The sequence below is a fragment of the Sarcophilus harrisii genome, chromosome 2 (assembly GCF_902635505.1).
Source record: "Sarcophilus harrisii chromosome 2, mSarHar1.11, whole genome shotgun sequence".
Lineage (NCBI taxonomy): Eukaryota > Metazoa > Chordata > Mammalia > Dasyuromorphia > Dasyuridae > Sarcophilus > Sarcophilus harrisii.
The window spans coordinates 270533376-270546670 of NC_045427.1; the positions used below are offsets into that span (position 1 = coordinate 270533376).

The 13295-nt window shown below is 36.1% G+C and overlaps 1 protein-coding gene across 2 annotated transcripts in view; it reads right to left on the bottom strand.

Moving 5' to 3' along the window:
- The window catches only part of NUBPL (nucleotide binding protein like), a 317209-nt gene that overhangs the window by 216380 nt on the left and 87534 nt on the right, over positions 1 to 13295 (bottom strand). The window lies entirely within an intron of this gene.

Sequence of the window (13295 nt, forward strand, 5' to 3'; positions counted from 1 at the left end):
AGAAGCACAAACCAAAAACAAAACAAAAAAATACGCTTCAATCTGTATGCAGAATCTATAAATTCTTTCTTTGGAGATGGACAGCATTTTTCCTTTTAAGTCCTTTGGAGTTGTATTGGATTGTTGCATTGCTAAGAAAATTCACAATTTATCACCATACAATATTGCTGTTACTGTGTATACATTTTTCCTGGTTCTGCCCACTTCACTTTGCATCAGTTCATATATGTCTTTACAGATTTTTCTGAGAGCACCTTGCTAGTCATTTCTTGTACCACATTATTATTCCTTCACAATCATTTGTAACAGCTTGTTTCCATTCCCCATCTGATGGATATCCCCTCAATTTCCTATTCTTTGTCATCACTAAAAGAGCTGCTATCAATATTTGAAATATGTACCTATAGGTTCTTTTCCATTTAAAAAAATCTCCTTAGGATACAGACCTAGGGGTGGTATTGCTGAGTCAACGGGTAGACAGAGTTTTATAGTCCTTTGAACACAGTTCCAAATTGCTACCCAGAATGGTGAAATCAGTTCACAACTTCACCAACAGTACTTTGGTGTCCCAGTTTTCCCATATCTTCTCCAACATTTGGCATTTTTCAATATACACCAGTTTCCTCTGTCTCACTCCTAACTTCCCCAATAATGTTTTTTTGCATTACAAGTCTCATTTTTCCATGTAAGACTATAAACATTTTAACCTTATTGAATCTCTCATGAATTCTCTTTCCTGTTTACCTTTTCATACTCCTCTTGAGTATTATATTTGAAAGTCAAATTTTCTGTTAAGCTTTGGTCTTTTCATCGGGAATGCTTCAAAGACCTCTCTTTCATTAAAAAAAAAAAAAAATTCTTCTTTTTTAAAACCATGAAGGATTTTACTCAGTTTTACTGAGTGGGTGGTTCTTGGTTGTATTCATAGCTCTTTTGTCTTCTGGAATATTGCATTCCATGTTCTTCAACCCTTTAATGTAAAAGCTGCTAAACCTTGTTTTACCTTAACAGTAGCTCCATGAGATTCAATTTCTTTTCTGGCTACTTGCAATATTTTCTCAAAGACCTAGGAGCTCTGGAATTTGGCTATAATATTCCTGGGAATTTTTCTTTTGGGATCTCTTTAAGATTCTTTTTCTGGTTCTAGAATATCAGGGCAGTTTTCCTTTATAATTTTTTAAAAGTTGATGTCTAGGCTCTTTTTTATTATCATGACTTTCAAACAGTCCAACAATTCTTAAATAATCTTTCCTCAATCTGTTTTCCAGATCATTTGGTTTTCCAATTCATTTTTGCATTCTTTTGATTTTCTTTTATTGTTTTTGATGTATCAAAGAGTCATTTGCATCCACCTGCCCAATTCCAATAATTTTCTTTGATGATTTTTTTGTACCTCTTTTTCCATTTAGCCTATACTGGTTTTTTTTTTTCTTTAGTATTTTTTGTGCCTTCTTTATCAAGGTGTTGACTCTTTTTCTCATCACAGTCATTTCTTTTCCCAATTTTTTCTCTGTTTATTTTATTTGATTTTGAAGATACTTTTGAGTTGTTCTGGGAATTCTTTTGGGGTCTGATACCAATTTGCATTTTTCTTTGTATGTAGATATTTTTGTATATAGGTGTTTTTTCACATGTCTTCTGAGTTTGTGTTTTGATCTTCCCTGTCACTATAGAAAACTTCTATAATCACATTCATTTTTTATTATTTGCTCATTTTTTCCAACTTATTTCTTGACTTTTAACTTTATATTAAAGTTGGGCTCTGCTCCTGGAGTTGAGAGAGAAATGGTCTAAGCTTCAGGATTTTTTAATGTTAATGTTTTCAGAGCTAACTGGGGGAAAGGGGGAGCGGAGGAGGGAGAGAGAAGAAGTCTATACATATTCAGCTCTTTAAAGGTAATATGACCCAAGGAGAAGTGTAGTCATGGTTCTCCTGCCCTGTGCTCTAAATTGTGAGTGACCACAAGCAGTCTTTTTCCTCCCTGGAACTGTGATCAGAGTCCCTAATTCTGTATGCTGATATTTCTCCTTCCCCTGGTACTGCTATCTAGAATTTTGTATGAGCACTGCAGCAGAAAGGTCTGCAGCCAGGGTTAATAAAGTGTCTTCAGTAATCTCCTTCTGTCCAATTCCCTTACCATATGTGGGCTGAGAGCTCTGAAAGAAGCTACTGCCAATTCAGTCAAGCTTGTTGCTGGCTTGGTGGGGCTCAGCCCGCTCTAGACTAAGTTCCACTTCCACCTAAGTGAGACAGACTGTTCCTCCCAACATTCCAAATTGCTTTAAGCCAGAAAACTGTTTCAACCCTATTATTTTAAAAATCATCTGAAGGATGATTTAGGAGAGTTCAAGCAAGTCTCTACTTTTACTTCTTCATCCTGGAACCCTACTTTTCTAAGAAGAGTATGACAAATATCCTGGGCTCATGGATTTAGAGCTAAAAGAGAGCTTAAAGACTACTCCAAATCCCACATTTTATGGATGAAGATAACTAAAGCACACAAAGGTTAACCAACTTGCTAATAAATGACAAATCCAGGCATCAAACTGAGATCCTCTGACTCTGAATCTATTGGTTTTTTCTACAGTACCAGACATCTTCCAAGCAAAGTATGTATTTTAAAAATGAAAGCCTTCCCCAGGCATGTGTGAATATCTCAATACTAATCAGGGCTTTCCTTCAAATAATCCCCTTGCCTTTGAAATAAGCAGTGACTTCTTAACCTGGGAGCACTTAAATGTCCCATCAATCAACTTCCTCTCTTTTAGATCTATAGCCTGAGTATATTTTCTTCAGAAACAATGCCACACAGAAAAGAAAAATGATAAATGTTGGAAAGGATGTGGGAAAACTAGGACACTAATGCATTGTTGGTGAAATTGTGAACTGATCCACCCATTTAGAATAAAGTGGAACTAATATGGAACTAAAGTGTAATATTCTCTCTAAAATGTAATGTTCTCTGTTGAGGTTTTCTTGGGGTTTCTGAAGGCAGCCTTCATTGCAGTTTGTTAAACACCACAAGTGCAGCCAGGTGTTAAAGTCCAAATCCTTTATTATCTCTTTCAAAGTCCTATCTCCTTCACTTGGGGCTCGGCTAGTTTTCTGGAGGCTTTCCGGAGTCTTGGTTTCAGCGGAGAAGTGAAGGAGGACAGCCTGCCACCAAGGTGGTGTGAGGTGGAATGAATCTGTCTGAGTCCAAGGGCTTGGGCTTGTGCTCCAGCCTTCGGCCTCCAGCCTCTACAAAGGTGGGCAATGGAATGAATCTGCCTCAGCCTCCAAGACCTTCTAGTGTGCTTGTCTTTCTGGCCCTGAGAGCTTCTAGCTTACATGCCCCACACTAAAGTATACACCAATGATTATATCATTAGGAAGCCATTATTTGTTGTAGGATTAAATCAATGCTAAACTAGATTTAACCATTGTCTCCTCAATTCCACTTAGTACCTTGTTTCAAATTCTGGCCCATAACATCTCCTTATAGGATTAAATCAATCATACCGAACCATGCTAAATTATATAACTATTGTCTCTATCAATTCCACTGACTTAGCACCTTGCAAGAATCCTTTGTTTCAAGTTCAGAGTTCTGGCCCATAACACTAAAGGGCAACCAAACTGTGCTACCCTTTGATTCAGCAATAGCACTATTATACCTATATCCCAAAGAGATCATAAAAAGGGAAAAGGACCCAAATGTATAAAAAATATTATAGCAGCTCTCTTTGTGATCGTAAAGAATTGGACATCAAGGGGATGCTCATCAATTGGGGAATGATTGAACAAGTTGTAGTATATGAATATATGGAATACTACTGTGCTATAACAAATGATGAGTAGGTGAATTTCAGAAAAACTTGGAAAGACTTAGATGAATTGATCCCCAGTGAAGTGAGCAGAACAAAGAGAAAATTATATACAATAACAGCAACATTGTACAGTGATCAATAATGATTGACTTACCTCTTCTCAGCAATATAATGATCCAAGACAATTCCAAAAGACCAAATGCTATTCACATGTAAAGAAAAAGCTATGAAGTCTGAATGCAAATTGAAGCAAACTATCTTTACTTTTTTTTGGCAGGGGGTGAGGTAGTTACGGCTTTTCTGTTTTATTCTTTTTTTTTTTTCTTTCACAACATAACTAATGCTCACACAATTGCTGGCTGTCTTGGAGAGTAGGGATTATAAGGTTAGGAAGAAGGAGGAAAAAAAATTTGAAATTTAATATCTTATTTTAAAATGTGTGTTGAAAACTACTGGAAAAAATAAAATATTATTTGCTAAAATAAAAGAAACAATGTCATATATACCGATTGTTTCACAGAATCACTAGTTTTCTGGAAATGAAAAACCATGATAGAATTACTTTCTTTTATACAGCATTTGAAAATATTCTGAGGTGTTTTTTTAATTGAATTTAAGTTATATTTCAGCATTTTAGGGAAAAAAAAATACCTCTTTTAGGAACCAAGTTACAGATAGTACCTGTAATAGTATTGAGAAAGATATTAAAAAACCAAGAAAGTTTGGAAGGAAAGGGGAAAGAGTGAAATGACCAACAGCTCTTTCTAGGCAGTAAGTATGAATCAGAGATTATTTTCAAGAAAAAATACTCTATGAGTACCACTAGCAAAAATTAAATCAATCTCCCAGAATCTTCTGAATACAGATAATCTGTGGAAGACCACAGACTAAATTATGCCTCTTACATTTGCCAGCTACGTGATATTAGAAAATTGCTCAACTTCTCTAAACCTCAGTTTCCTCATCTGTAAATAATACCTCTAGTTCTTATATCATAGTTTTATTCATTATTATTCAGGTGAAATAGGACATGTAAAGTTCTTTGAAAATTCAAAAATCCTATAAAAATGCAAGACATTATTATTGGCATATACTATCAATAAAACTATTATTTAATATTAAATAACTATTAAAATTATTATAAAATCCAGAGCATTGGTTCTAAGGGAACATAGAACCACAGAAGGATATTCCAGAGTAGTTCCAAAGAAAAATCAAAACTTGAGAGAAACTAAAAGGAAATAAATAAAATTAATGAGCTGCACAGCAAAAATAATTGGCAAAATAGATAAACTTGTAATGCAAGGTGGCAAGTCTCTCCAAAGAAGTAATAGAAATAAAAAATTACTGGGAATACCACTATACTGAATTAAAAGACAATCTGTAAGAAGAGAAGAAAAAAGCAATGACAAAAAAAGAAAAAAAGCAATTTCTATACAAGTAAAATTCTTCCTCTTGCACTTGCCAGCTATGTGACCATTAGAAAATTGCTTAATTTCTCTAAACCCTAGAGTCACACAGCTAGCAAATATCTATGGCAGATATGAACTCAGATCTTCCTGATTCCATGCCCATTGCCTTCTATCCAGTGTACCATCAACCATCAACTATCTGGTAAAAAGGTTAACTTCATGCTTAAACTTTTAAGAGACCATAGTTTGCTGCTACATCCACCTTCCCTGGGGAGGAGCCCTTCAGAACCATCTTCCTATTTATTCTATTACTTATTCTAGAATCCCTACAGACAATTTTAGTGCCTCATCTACAAGAGCCTACAATCACACTTCTCACTTGATTCTAGTACCTCTCCTAATGAACAAAAGTTTCTTGGTCAAGTCTGGTTTCCATTCAGATTTCTGCTTTAGAAAGAAAGAAAAAGAGAGAGAGAGAGAGAGAGAGAGAGAGAGAGAGAGAGAGAGAGAGAGAGAGAGAAAGAAAGAAAGAAAGAAAGAAAGAAAGAAAGAAAGAAAGAAAGAAAGAAAGAAAGAAAGAAAGAAAGAAAGAAAGAAAGAAAGAAAGAAAGAAAAAAAACCACTTTCCTAATAGCATACTTAAGTCAGAGACTGCATAGACTGCCCAAATATGGCCAAGAATCACATATTCCAGGTGAGATTCCTTTTTCAGCAGACATACTGTCACACATCTCATTTAGATTTAGTCTAATTATTTCTCAATTCCATTATAAAACTGATTAATGGACTTCAGCCCCATCCCATCCCATACAGTCAAGAATCCAAGCTTCTTTATTAAGGCTACAGCAAGAACTGTGAATCTTATACTCTGAGCCCTGGCAGCACTAAATCTGAACATTGGGTATGTGGCTCATGAGGCAGAATGTTCCAATTAGATTGCCATTTTGGATTCAAAAAATGTTTATGGCGAAATTTTCAGAAATTTAAGAATAATACATATCAAGAATATATATAAGCTCCAGAAGGGTAAGGATTTTGGCTTTCCTAGTAACTAGAATGGCTTGTCACATGTTGAATTATTTTTCAGTCATGTCAAACTCTATGTGACCCTATTTGCAATTTATTTGGCAGAAATACGGGACTGGTTTTCATTTCCCTCTCCAGCTCATTTTACAGATGAACAAATTGCAGCAAAGAGTTGAGTGACTTCCCCAGGATCACACAAGCTAGTAAGTGTCCAAGATAGGATTTGAGCTTCCAAAGAGGAGCCTTCGTGAGACTCCAGGCTCCATTCTATCCAAGAACTACCACAACAGGGATTTAAAAACTAGAAAGAATCTTCCAAATTACCTAAACCAAATTGTTCCTGTTACAGAAGAAGACAATGAGGTTTAGAGAGGTAAAGTGATTTAAAATGGTGAAGATATGATTCAAATTCAGATTTTGTGATTCTATATTCAGCTTTCTGAAAATATATATGCACCACCTAACATTCTAATAAAGATCCTAGAACTGAATTGAACTGATTGAGTAGGGGCAACAAATGACCTAATTCGTATGCAAAATAGCTTGTGTTTTTTCCAAAAATATTCTTAAGAAAAATCATGATGATTGGGTTTTCATATAATCCCTTTCGCATTGCTAATTCAGTATTTTTGGTCTGTTTTTTCCTAAAACAACGCCTCTATGAGATAGGGAAGATTAGTCTCCAGTATTCTCATTTTGGACAAGGGACAGGTGACTTATCCAAGATCCAGGGAAGCAGTATCAGCACTGATAGAGCAACCACTGCAAAAGCCAATGGTAAGAACTCCTAAAGATATTTAGAAAAGAATCTTTAACACTTTAGGATGTTAGTTCCACAATTCCCATTGGGCAACAGGCAGCTTATGAATGAGTACAGACAAAATGTATATAAGGGGATTTAGAAATTAAAAAGTTATTTGATCAGAGAAGAATTAATGAAAACTTGTTGGAAAAAAAATATCGTTTTATGAAGTTTTGAAGTACATATTTTTAAAAGAAGGACTTAAAATTTTTCCTGAAATTATCAGAGGTAACATCTGTATCATGGAGGGCTGACCTTGGACTCAAGAGACCCGAGTCATGATTGTGATTCTGTGACTTAATATCTTTGTGACTTTGTGAAAGTTATTTAACCTCTTTGGACTAGTTTCTATCAATATAAAAAGGACTGAAGTAGATGAATTCTGAGGTAGTTTTAGATATGTGATCTAGGGCCTGAATTAAGAGAAGAATGAAGGTCTACTGTGACTTAATAAAGAGCTCCCCATTTAGGGAAGCTAGGTGGTGCAGTAGAGAGAGCACCAGGCCTGAAGTCAGGAGGACCTGAGTTCAAATCTGAACTCAGACACTTAACACTTCCTGTCTGTGTGACCTGGGCAAGTCACTTAACCCCAACTGCCTCAGCTAAAAAAAAAAAAAAAAAAAGCTCTGATCTGATACAAATAGCCCATAGAGATTATGAAAACCTATCTCTGCATTCTACAGGTTATATTACAATAGAGGCAAAGAAGGAAGAGAGAAAAGAGAAGATAACAGAGAAGGAAGGGACACTGAGGGAGGGAGAGGAGAACACAGGAGAACAGGGGAGAAAAGGGGAGAACAGGGAAGAACTAAGGAGAAAGAGGGTTTAGTTTCCACAGAGATACTAAAAATTAAATTAGAGAAATACAGAGAAATGAAACTCAACTTAGAAAATTGAAACCTAAGAAATGGAGGATAGGACATGGAACAAGGAAATAAAAATAAAAGAAAATGTAATACAGGGTGAAGATTTAGAGTAAGAAAGGCTGTAGGGAAATGTAATTAGAGGTGGAGAGCCCCTTCCACATGGAGAGGGGGCAAATGTAATGATCTGAGCAGAGGAGGAGATGTAGACTCACTGGGGAAATTAGACTTCAGATAGGATAGTACCGACCCAATGGGGATTGGGGAAAAGGACTGAATTACTTCCAAATAAGGTGATGGCCAAAGGAGGAGTAATGTAATCAGGGATGGAGATTCACATTCACATGGGATGACTGTGCATTCTTGATACCTTGTAACTTCTGGTATGCAGCATTTTCAGTATAAAAAAGAAGATAAGTATTGATTCCAAATCTTCCTATTCTATAGAATACCCACCTCTGCAGTAGGGTAATTAGAGACTTTTGGCTTCACACCTCCCAAGCCCAATGGAATTATTTCTCACATGATGAATTAGGAAAAACAGTGACTTATTAACTTTCTCATTGGTCCTACAAATTTTGGGCTAACAAAGGAATTTTGTGTAAATATAAAAAATGATATTCTGTTAGATACAACCATTCATTTCAATGGTTCTGTTTAACTTTTTACAGGAAGATGTTTTCATTCAATGAACATTTATTAAGCATCTACTCTGTGTCAGCTTTCATGTGAGAAAGTAGGAAATCAAAGACAAAACTGAAACTATCTCTGCTCTCAAAGATCTAATGTTCTTTCAGGGAAGACAACATATACATTGTGGGCCAATGAAACCCAATTTGATTGTTCTTTTCCAGCTTCTAAAATGTGTATATGGTTATGGTGTTTTCCATCCTTGGCAGCTTGCTAGCCATGGCACAGGAAACATTAAATTTCCTGGTTAGCAGTTCTTCATTTCACATTTCTTATCAGGCAATTCATAGAGTACCTTCATCCTAATGGTCCGCCTTCTGCCTCACCCCACTGGTGACAGGGTAGTCAGCTATTTGTCTAAAAACTACATATAAATTTGAACCCTCGGTGAATCTTTGAGTGTGGAGAGTGTGCCAGCTCTGGAATCAGGAAAACCCGAGTTCAAATCTGGCCTCAGATACTTACTATGTGAACCTGAGCAAGTGGTTTAACCTCTGTTAGTCTCAATTTACTCAACAGTAAAATGGGAGTAATAATAGCAACTATATCTCAGGGCTGTTGTGAAGATAAAATAATTGTTAAACAAACAAACAAACCATTAAGCACAGTGCCTGGCATATAGCAGGCATTATACAACCGATTATTTCCTTCCTACCCTTGTCCCACTTCAAATTCCTGGAAATCCAAGCCACCAACCCTGATTACTATGGACTGTAAGTTAAAAAGGACTGCACGCCTATAATTTGCCTTTATTAATTGTTCTCCTATAATCTCCATCTCTCTGTGTTGTCACTCTTAAGAATGCCTCCTTGCCAAGGGAAAATCAGGAACTACATAAGCAAAATTACAAAACACTTTCACACAAATAAAGTCAAATCTAAGCAATTGGAAAAATATAAAGTGTTCATGGATAGGTCGAGTAAATATAATAAAGATGACAACACTACCTAAACTAATCTATTTTAGTGCTATACCAACCAAACTCCCAAGAAACTATCTTGCTGAACTAGAAAAAATAACAAAATTCATATCAAAGAACAAAAGGTCAAGAATTTCAAAGGAATTAATGAAGAAAAAAGCAAATGAAGGTGGCCTATCTGTGCCAGACCTAAAACTATATTATAAAGCAACGGTCACCAAAACCATTTGGTACTGGCTAAGAAATAGAGCAGTTGATCAGTGGAATAGGTTAGTTTTACAGAACAAAATAGCCAATGACTGTAACAATCTAGTACTTGACAAACCCAAAGGCCCCAGCTTTTGGGATAAGAATTCACTATTTGACAAAAACTACTGGGGAAATTGGAAACTAGTATGGCAGAAAGTAGGCATAGACCCACACCTAACACTGTATGCCAAGATAAGGTTGAAATGGATTCATGATCTAGACATAAAGAATGATATTATAAACAAATTAAAAGAACATAGGATAGTTTACCTCTCAGATTTGTGGAGGAGGAAGGAATCTGTGACCAAAGAAGAACTAGAAATCATTATTGATCATAAAATACATAATTTTGATTATATTAAGTTAAAAAAGTACAAACAAAATGTTTTTTAGATTAGAAGATTAGACAAGATTAGAAGAGAAGCAATAAACTGGAAAAACATTTTTACATCCAAAGGATCTGATAAAGGCCTCATTTCTAAAATATATAGAGAATTAACTCAAATTTATAATAGTTCAAACCATTCTCCAACTGATAAATGGTCAAAGGATATGAACAGACAATTTTCAGATGAAGAAATTGAAACTATTTGTAGTCACATGGAAAGGTGCTCCAAATCACTACTGATCAGAGAAATACAAATTAAGACAACTCTGAGATACCACTACACACCTGTCAGATTGGCTAAGATGACAGAAAAAGATAATGACGAATGTTGGAGGGGATATGGGAAAACTGGGACACAGATACATTGTTGGTGGTGGAATTGTGAACAGATCCAGACATTCTGGAGAGCAATTTGGAACTACACTCAAAATGTTATCAAGCTGTGCATACCCTTTGACCCAGCAGTGTTTCTACTGGGATTATATCCCTAAGAGATCTTAAAGAAGGGAAAGGGACCTGAATGTGAAAAATGTTTGTGGCAGCCCTGTTTGTAGTGGCAAGAAACTGGAAACTGAGTGGATGCCCATCAATTGGAGAATGGCTGAATAAATTATGGTATGTGAATGCTATGGAATATTATTGTTCTGTAAGAAACGGCCAGCAGAAAGATCTCAAAGAGGCCTGGAGAGACTCACATGAACTGATGCAAAGTGAAATGAACAGAACCAGGAGACCATTATACACAGCAACAACAAGACTATACCACGATTAATGCTGATGGACGTGGCTCTCTTCAATATTGAAATGATTCAAACCAGTTCCACTTGTGCAGTGACAAAGAGAGTCATCTACACCCAGAGAGAGAACCATGAGAACAGAGTGTGGAACACAACATAGCATTCTCCTTCTCTCTGTTGTTATTTACTTGTATTGTGTTTTCTTTCTGTTTTTCTTTTTCTTTCTTCTTGATCTGATTTTTCTTGCTCAACAAGTTAGTATAAATATATATATATATATATATATATATATATATGATCTAAAATGTATTTCAACATATTTAATATACATTGGACTACCTGATAGCTAGGGGAGGGGGTGGGGAGGAGGGGAAAATTTACAACAAAAGGTTTTACAAGGGTCAATGTTGGAAAAATTACCCATGCATATGCTTTGTAAATAAAAAGCTTCAATAAAAAAAAGAATGCCTCCTTTTGCACTGCATATATATACACACATATGTATGTATGTTTGGAATAAATATAAGGGAGTTTAGGAAGGAGGGAGCTGACAGTTGGGAGATAACATTACCTGCTGGAAACTAACCAAAATATTAAGATAAAACGTAACCAAGTTTTTTAAAGGGTTGTATAATTTTTGCCAGGAATTGAAGTCATACTTACTGCCCTGGTTTACAGACTCAACTCTTTTCCCCTTTTGGAAGATCAGGAAAATTGCCCTTGTCCAGTCCTATGGCACCACTCTCAATCTCTATGATTAACAACAGCTACTCAGCAAATTGCATCTGCTGGCTCAGTTCATTACCCTAGGACAGTGCATCCCAGCCCAGTGATCTGAAAGCAGTGAGTGCACCTAAATGTTGTCTGACCACAGGTTTCCATTCTCTGTTAACCACTTTTCTTTTACCCTTTCCATTCCAGAGCATGCCCAGTATTTTGCAGGCCTTTTTAATTAGAGCAAAATAGTGGGTTGATGCCTTTAGGGAATAAAAGGCAATCATTTCAAAATCTTTTTCCTGGCTAGAAACCGATTCTCTTAAAAGTGCAGTTTGGATTATTCCATCCACCCACCCAACCAAATGCATTACCTTACATTTTCTGTGTTTAATCTCATCTGTCATTTTTCTATCCATTCATCCAGCTTTCAGAGACTTTCCTACTGTGGTTTATCCTCATCAGCTTGTCATTTTACTATGTGAAACAGCTTAGTGTCATCTTCCAACTCACAAATTTCACTGTGAAATTCCTCTCCCAGATTATTTCTGAAAACATTAAATAAGACCAATCCCAGAACTAATCCCAAGGGTATCCTGCTATTAACAATTCTCTGTTCAGAGAAGTGCCTGTCTCTACCCTTTGTCTTGAAGTCACTAAGTGACAGTGCCGAGATTTTTTTAAACAGCCTTTAAGGCTTTTTGAAAAATAAAATAATGTTCACTGGTCTGCCACATTTTTAATGCCCACTCCAACTCCCAACAAAGACTACCTGATTAAAGTAACAACCCTATCCAACTCCTTGTTCCTTCTATCAAAAGCCTAATTCAGTGCTGATTTAATTTTAGTGTGCCAAAGCTGTGCAACTTACATCACTGAAAGAAAACCAAAAGAGGACAAATCTAAGAAAGGTAGAGTAGGAGAAACAATACTAGACCTAAGATTTGGAAGACCAGAATTTAAAACCAGCCTTAGATACTAGCAGTGTGGCTCTAAGCAAGCTATTTGACATCATCAGTTTACTCATGTGAATAATTTAATAGTATCTTCTTCACAGAGTGGTGGCAGGAATCGATTACATAGATAGATAGATAGATAGATAGAGGGAAGAAGTGAGAGAATGGATGGAAATATATAGAAAGAAAACGAGGCAGTTAATTATTTTACTAGCTATCCTGATTTGCTTGAGCTCCTTTATTATCCAGAAGAAACTGAATTGATTTGAGAATCAGAATCTACCAATCAGAAAGCAGATTAAGGAAGATTGACATACCAGAGATCTTTTATGATGTCTGTTAAATGAACCCAAAACCTCCTTTGCTGTACTAACAACTACAAAATTGGCTTATAACAGTCCCTAATGGACAAAACTCTTGTACAAACATCCTGGTCTAGGATTCCTGGAAACTTTCCATCCTGACCCAATTCCTTGTTCTGTGTGCCCCAAGGTGTCTTGTGATTTCTCTAAAACAGCCCCCTTCTTTGGTATATGGAAAGTGAACCTAAAGAACCATGGCAGCACCTCACTGGACCACTACATAGTCATTCCTTCTCAGCTTTGTGATTTTTGTCTTTATAATCCCTACAGTTTAACCCCTAAAATGAACTTAGCCCTGACTGAAGATTCATATGCATGAGAGCTTGAAAGAAATAAGGTATGAATACAACCTAATGTTGTTTTGTCT